The sequence below is a fragment of the Podarcis muralis genome, chromosome 10 (assembly GCF_964188315.1).
Source record: "Podarcis muralis chromosome 10, rPodMur119.hap1.1, whole genome shotgun sequence".
NCBI lineage: Eukaryota > Metazoa > Chordata > Lepidosauria > Squamata > Lacertidae > Podarcis > Podarcis muralis.
In genome coordinates this window covers 38,221,930-38,229,973 of record NC_135664.1, presented here as the reverse complement: position 1 = coordinate 38,229,973, position 8,044 = coordinate 38,221,930, and the positions used below count along the sequence as shown (strand labels likewise).

At 47.5% G+C, this 8,044-nt stretch overlaps 1 protein-coding gene across 3 annotated transcripts in view; it reads left to right on the top strand.

Annotated features, from left to right (window-relative positions):
• Nucleotides 1-344: 344 nt before the first annotated feature.
• SLC6A15 (solute carrier family 6 member 15) overlaps nucleotides 345-8,044 on the top strand; it is a 42,481-nt gene continuing 34,781 nt past the window's right edge. The window contains exon 1 of one of the 3 annotated variants that reach the window (XM_028746290.2): nucleotides 345-367. The gene's annotated coding sequence lies outside the window, so the exon portion shown is untranslated. Of the gene's footprint in view, nucleotides 368-613; nucleotides 929-1,514; nucleotides 1,701-8,044 lie in introns of those variants that run through there. The other 2 variants (XM_028746288.2, XM_028746289.2) reach the window with 2 other exon arrangements.

The window sequence follows — 8,044 nt, the reverse complement described above, 5'->3', positions numbered from 1 at the left end:
TATCAGATCTATTGTTCCTGAATATTAAGGGATGAAACACATTCCGGTACACACACTCCACTTGGGAGAATCGGGAAACCAAGAAGCGCCAGCAATGGGCCGATGTGCGTAAAAGGGCCTTCCGAGGAAACCTTGAATGTCAACCTTCTGTTTCTCTTCCTCGGCTCCTATCATCTTTGCGCGCAGGGCTGCCTTCACACACAGACGTCTCTCCAGTCTCTCTCTCTCGCCCAAAGCCTGAGAGCAGCCTGGGCGCACATGCGCACTGCGAGGGAGCCGCGGCCGCCGCATCTCCTCCACTAGCACATGGCCCGCTTGGAAAGGCGGAATGTGCCGCAACGTCCCGCTGGAAGAACTACCAACGAGGGTGGGGTGCGGCTGAGGGAACCGGCGGCCGGGAAGTCGCGGCGGCGGCGGGGCGGGAAGGCGCTGCGCTTTGTTCTCGAACAAAAGCCTCCGGGCTGGGTTGCGCGCTACCGGGGGGTGGGGTGGGGGGCACCTCCGAGCGGCGGCGGCGGCGGAGAGCCTCCCTCCGGCGGGAGAGAAGGCGCGCGCTCCGCACAGGCTGAGAACGGGAGGGAGGGGAGGAGATGCCCGCCGCGCTCTGGCGTGCTGCTGCTGCTGCAGCCTGCGCTGCGCCAAGGGAGGGGCGGCTCTTCTCGCCCTGCCTTTCCCGCGCCCGCCCCCTCCCCCCCTCCGAGTCTTTAAACGCCCCTGCATAGGAAGAGCCGCGCACATGTCCGTTCTCCCTCGCGCAGAAATATATATTTAAATAGCTCGATACCATACACACAAGCGCGCGCACGCGCGTCCGACCGCCTGCCGGCTCAGCCAGTCGCTGATTCCTCTCGCCGACCTCCGCCACATTGCAGGGGCTGCCGCTTGTCGAGTCGCCGAAGCAGGCGGGGCACCCCGGGCACGGAAGGAGGTAAGGCGAGGCGGGGGTGAAGTCAGGGGAGCCCCCGGCCCTGGGTGAGAGGGGCAAGGGGGGGGGGCAGAAATGGCTGGGCTGGAGCTGGAGAGCCTCGTGGTCGCCGAGGAAAAGGCTGAGCCGCGCGCGCATAGCGCCACAAACAGGTTTCTTTGATGGGAAGGAGGAGGGATCTTTGCCATCCGTGGACTCTGGATCGAGCGAGTGGGGAATAATAATCTTCACCCCCCAAAAAAGAGAAATCTCGTTGGTTTCTGAAGAATGGGCATGGTGTATATTGAGCTAGAGAGACTCGTGGTTTGACTCGGTCGATGGCAGCTTCCCCAATGGGTAGTGGCCGGTGCCACGCGCCATCATATGCAGAAGAAGCCCCCGTGTGTCTGTCTGCAAGGCCGGGCTAAGTCAGGCAACAGGGATGGCGGGATGAATCCCTAACCAGGCAATATTCTGGATCCATGGTGGGCACTGCCTGTCGCCCTCGCTTCTTCCAGCACCGTCTCGTACAAGGGAGTCTAGGCAAGAGATCCCCCCCCCCTCCCGCCCTTGTCTCGATCCCTAGTGGCATAGAAAGGCCTCGGCGAAGACGCTATGGGGAAGTAGACGCGCAGGCTACATAGCTGGACCCTGGGACCATCACCAGCAGACAGAAAGATGAGCAGCGCATCCTGGGCTCCGGGTACCCAGCATGAACTGAGCATCCTTCTTGGGCGAGGCGTGGCGAGGCAGGAGGCTGGCCAGAGGGAAAGAGAGGAAAAGAAGAGCCATGTAGGTTAGTAGGATTTTGAGGTAGCGCTGCTGTCTGTGTTGTGCCCCCCCCCCCGCAAGTATATCCATCTGCCCAATACAAATCGAATTCGTTCCCATCTGGCGATCGTGCTATAAGAAAGTAGCAGCGTCTCCATATCCTCTCGCCCTCTTGGCAGCCTTGCCAAGCGTGGACCGAAATCCTCGTGCTCGTTTATTTTCCTTTTGTGGGAGGAGGGGAAGGTGTGTGTTTGGATCGCCCGTAGAAGGAATCCGGCATTTTACGCAATGACGCGTGGCGGGCATTTTACAGTACTTCCTTTCATTGCCATCGGGTGGGAAAGCGTGCCATTTCAAGCCCCCCCCCAATCGGGCTGAATTTAATGCCTGCTGAACTTGCGCCCCCCACCCCCAATCCACACCGACTGTAGATCTGTGATGGTTAAGGAGAGGTGCACCCCCCACACTTCGCTCGCTCGGAGGAACGGACTCGTACGCAGAGCTATTTGGGTGTCTCCGGAGCTTAATACGAGGAAACGGGTGTGAACTGGGCAGGCAATCCTTGTCGATCCGAGAGGATGAGGCACGCCTCTCCAAGGACGCCTGCATCGCTTCCCAGAGCTTTCAGTTCATAGCAGGTGGAAAGTGGAATGATAACTAGGCACAAAGGAATGGGGTTTGCTTTGTTTTTTTTTTTTTTTTCTGGAATCGGGAAGAGGAAGAGGAATAAAGACCAACCCTTTCCGAGGTGTCTGAAGGGGAAGAGCTCCAGTTGCTGATGCTCTGCTCTCCATGACATGTAACCGGTGACAATTCGCTACAAGGACACGCTCTGCTTTCCTAGTGCGTCCCTAATCCCAGACTGCTTGGAGTAATTGTGGGCGGGCGCAAACCTGGCACGGGGTGACGTCACCATGTTTGGGTGGGTATGTTAATGAGGAGCCCTGCTCGCTGTCTACAGAGCTTGCTTTTTCCCTTTTTGCGGTATTGTGAACCTCACCCCTTTTATAGTTCCCAAATAAAGGGAATATATCTTTCTTTCTTTCTGCAGTTACCATGTTGCTATAGACCCCGTTTCTTTACAGTGATGCCTGTTGTCTACATAGGGGTATTCCAAAACAGGCTTGTGTTGCTATTGTTTGGCATGACTTGTAAGTCTTCAGAACGACCCAGTATGCATTCACTACAAGCTGTGCTAGTCAAGACAGTGCCTGTCTAGGAATTTTATATATATAAATTTTATATGTTTATTATTGAAGGAAATTTACTTTACAAAAACACACACATATGCATTATCTTATCTTAGAATGCAATTATATAAATCAATTTAATATATAATCACACAATATATATTATTTCTTGCTCTCTCTCTCTCTCTGCATACATATTTGCCACCAATAAGATGAGAAAGACTTGACTTGAGTCCTTACTGTGTATGTTTGAAGTTCCATTGTGCTCCATGAACCTTACTTCCTAGTAAATACATTTACCTGTAAGTCTCAATAAGGTCATCTGGGCTTCCTGTTGAGTAGAGATGTGCAGGACTGTGTTGTTAGTTGTTTCTCCATTCGCACAAGGAAAGGGGCAATTTCTGCTCAGCTCTCCTTCCACTTGCAGCAGCTGCACTATATCATACACCATTCCGAAGGGCTCCCCAGTCTGCAGGAGCAGATTTTCAGGGAACACAGGTTGCTCCAGGGGGGATGTTGGCAATAAGAAAGCCACATCCTGTGGTGGTGAACTGTGTACCATTCACAGAAGGGAGGCTACAATTGAAGCTGTTATAAACAGACCCACCTCTCACTGAGAAGCTGAGAAGATGTAAAATGGTTCAGTTTATTAAAGAGTTTTGATTTTCCTGGGCAACATTAATGCCTTGTTTTTAAGTTATTGCATTCAATGTCAGTCAGTGAGGGACAAATGAGCCATTTTAGATAGTATTTAGCATTGATAAATACTTATCATAGTGGGTATATTTAAATGGGGTTATAAGATGTATATGTTGAAGAAAATTGACTTGAAAATAAGAAGGTACTTGCTACATCCATCTGAAGACATGGCGGTTAAATTTTGCCTCTCTTGTGATGTGTTTAAAGTAGAAAATTGATGACATAAGTCTAAGATATTTCATCAGATCTTATGCTATGCTGTGACAATGCACTAAGGATTGTTGGGGATTTCCCTTACTCTGTAATGGAAGGAAATTGAAAGAGAAAGATTTGACTTCCTATGAAAAAGCAGATTATTCTGCAAACATAGCATGAAATTGCATCAGCAGTTTGCTTTCATCAGCTTATATACTTGCTTTTGCAGATCTGTTCACTTGAATTATAGCATCAATATTCTTGGGATCAGCAAGAATATATGGTTACTAAGCGTGATCCTGCCAAAATCTGTCACTTTGCTCTTCCCTTGTAATTACAGGTAATTCACATAATAGTTGTTAGGCACTATTATTATCTGGAATACCGGGAAGCGTTGTGTTTTTTTAAAAAAATACACACCCACATTCCTTTGAGCCTGAACAGTTGCAAATTCAGGAAGCAATTTCAACTGATTTTAACCTAGGAAACAAAACTGCAAAACTGTGAGCTACTGTATGCATAAACTAGTGAGCAACTGATTCAACATAATATCTCCTTTCCACCCCAAAGTAATCTGTCATCTTCTTTTAAATAAAATCTAAACTGTTCTTTTCAGATTTCCTTTCCCCCAACCTTTTAAAAGTTAGAAACATATCAAGAAAGATTAATATGGCCTGGTATAAGTAGTGATTCGAGTTGGACCCTTCTACAATGCTTTTGAAAATGTTAGTTTTATTAAAATACAGTGGCTCAATAATTCCCTCTCCCCCTGCAAAAAGGAAGAGAATAACAGAAGCTAACAGGATCTAGGGGAGACTTGACCCTTGTGATAGGTGTGTTCTCCATCCTATTGGATCACTGAACCACTGCCTCCCTGGCAGAAGCCAAGTCACCTAAGCTGATTCTTTTCTAACTCCATCATCAAATTGATATGATGGAGTATCTCAAATTACTATCATGTGCTTCCAGGCCCCTTTCTCAGCAGGTTTCTGAAACAGGGGCAGGGAACCATTTTCAGCATGAGGGCTGCGTTACCTATTGGGCAACCTTCAGGGCATGGGTGGGACAAACCATGACAGTGGAAGGCTCCAGATGCAGAAAATGGGTGGGGACATCGGTTAAATGGGCAGGACCAGAAGCAAAAAGTGGGTGGAGCAACAGATATAACTCTTAACTATGTGTTGTAAGCTACATTCCAGCCATGCAGAAGTCATACATTTCTACACACACCACCACCACCACCCATCTCTCCACCCATCCAAGCAAGAAGCATTATCCTAGTTCAAGGATGCATCGCAGCCAGGCCAAAGCTGTTGAGTGTTGACCAGTGCCTTTAAGGGGCGTGGCTTGGGAAGAGTATGGAGCGCCAGATAGAGAGGCATTTGACCTCTGAGCCTGGGACTCCCTTCCTCTTCTCTGGAGTATAGGCATGAATATCAACGTTTTTTAAAGAACAAAAAATGGGCACTTTTAATCAGGCAAATAGGTGGTTTTTTTATCCTGTAAAAATACATATTTCACAATAAAGCAATGCTGTGGTAATAGTTTTATTCTTATGCTCAAATAATGTCAGTTATGGGTTGTTGTTATTTAAGTTTAGGTATTACTTGATTGCCTCTTTCTTTTGTTTCATTCTCTGATGCTTGGATTCTAATTGTCATGGGAACTGTGTTTTGTCCACATTTTGATTAGGTCTTCTTTGCTTTGTTGGTGTTGTACTTCTCACCCCAATTTTATAATTCCTGAATTCTTTCCCCTGAAACAGCAGGTATAACAGCAGTATGTTTGGGGGAGAGGCACAACATGCTTCTTAATTTAATATATTTTGCAGCAGTGTCTTTACGCTCCAATTTTAGAATTTGGCATTGTGTGCACCACTCACATGAGCTGCTTTGCTGCAGACTTGATATCTTGACTCAGATTTAAAGCTGGCCTCTGACTCTACCCTATGCATTCCCACCTCTCACATGTAGCAAAAGCGGGAATAGAGTGGCTTGCTTGCACTCTGAAAGGCCAAGTTCTTTTGTACTGGCCTTTGAGTTGCCAGTGTCAGTGTATTCCAGTATATGGGGCAAGACCAACTTGTGGAAGGAGGGGAGTTATGTACATATTGGACCACTCCATAATCTGTAGACTAGGAGGAAAGGGGTATTGGTAAATGGTGCACTATATTAGCATCTCAATAGTAGATGAAAACACGCAGACTCCCTCTTTTCCACTTGACCTCCAAGATAACATCTATAAATAATGTACAGTCATACCTTGGTTTTCAAATGCCTTGTGAGTTGAACGTTTTGGCACCCAAACGCCACAAACCCGGAAGTGACTGTTCCAGTTTGCGAACTATTTCTGGAAGCTGAACGTCTGACGGTGCTTCCGTGGCTTCTGGTTGGCTGCAGGAGCTTCCGCTTTGGTTTTCAAACTTCAAATCCGGACTTTCAAACTTTTCAAATCCGGAATGGATTCCATTTGACTTCCAAAGTACGACTGTATCACAGAAGAAATCTTCAGCAAGGCACCCTTTAGCACCAGGGTACAAAAGCCTGATTGCCTGAGGGAATTGGGGAGCCATTTAGCTGCTGCCATCCCAGACTCTTTTCTGTCCACTTCCTAGTCTAAGATAGTTATTCAAGTAGGCAGTTAGCATCACATCTAGTTCCCATCACATCTAGCGTTCAAGAATCAAGACAGGGCAAAGCAGCAAAGGGGCCCTGCTCAGAACTAGGAAAGATGTGATGGAAACTAGAACAGCAGCTTAATTTCTATCCATCTCCCCAGTTATCATGGCCTTTGGAGGAGACAGAGTTAGAGTTCCCTGAGAAAAGGCACTGGATGGGACCCAAATGATGGGCAGGGGACCCATGTTCTCAAGGGCACTTTGCTGCTGGGGAATTCTGGATGATGGATGTGGATGATGGGATGGAATTTCCTTATTATTTTATATGTGCTTTTTAAAATGCCTTCACAGAATTGGCTGCATTTGCTTTACTCTGCATGGATTGTGGGTATGGAGACCCTTCTTGGCTGCTGTGCTGCTGCCATGCTTTTGAAAGGAGGGGGGCAGTTTAGACTGGGCTGAGGCAATAGCTGCTAACGGTGCTGGCAGCAGTTTTGTGGAGCTGTTGTTGGCTGTGGTGTCCATGTTCTTCATTGTCCTTCAGAAAAAAACTAGTTCAGAAGTCTCCATAGAACCTCAAGCTGCATTCAAAGCTAAATTACAGAACCACAACCTGTGATGCTGAAATCAACATATGTGTGCCTTTTTGCATGCAAATGTTGTGGGCATCTGTCAGAACTGTTACATTCACCCAGCTCCGTGCCAGAGGCAGTTTTGAAACTAGAATTACTACACTTACTGAAATTATTAACTATGTGATAGCTACCTACGTACTCAATAGAAGTGTTCACAAAGCATGTAAGAAGAAAACAAAACAGTATGAGACTACTTTTCTCCCTCACCGTTCAAGAAAAGGTTTCTTTCTTCGTTTCTCCTAGAACTGAAACTGACATAGATTAGAAGCTGTGTATGGGATTAGTAATTAGGGGGGGCTGGCAACCTTTTTGGGGCCTGTGGTACATTTGCAAACCAGCAAATCTTTCATGTGCAGCATGCGCACACCACACACATGCATGTGCAGATACCACCACACTCACTCTCCCCACACACCATAAATTAAGCTTGAAAAATGTGTTTTCACTTTTTTCAAAGCATCATGGGGCTGAACTTTCTGGAGGTTCTGCAGCAGTTAACCTTCTCTTCCCAACTGTAATCTTCAGGAAGTTTGCCCCACACTGCAACAAATAGGCTCACTGGAAAGCTTTCTGTTGGGATGAATAGAAGGCTTTTCCAAGTCTCATTAAAGCAGGGGAGGGGTGATTTGGTCACAGCTGGGGACATAAGGGCTCCCTGTCCCCTCCCATGCCACAATTGGGTCTGAAGACCTCTTTCTATCCTCATTTCAGCAGGTGGTGGGCTGGGAGCAGGATCCTGCAGGCACTAGGGCAGGCTGATGTGAAAGCTGATGCAAGAGAGTCAAGTTTTTTCACAGTTCTGAGGCAGCTATGACCGGTGTTCTTAGGAGAGGAAACAGTAGCATGAGCAATGGGGATTATTCTTAGCCAAGGTTGTCTCACTTCCCCTTGCGTTAGACCAAAAGAAAACCCCCCGTTTGTCCTGGACCTAAAGAATTGTGCCCACACACTGAGAGAAACGTGGGAAGCACCAGATCCAGCAATTTCATCCAAGTGCTGGATGAAGTGAATGAGTGCTGATGACAGAAGGAAC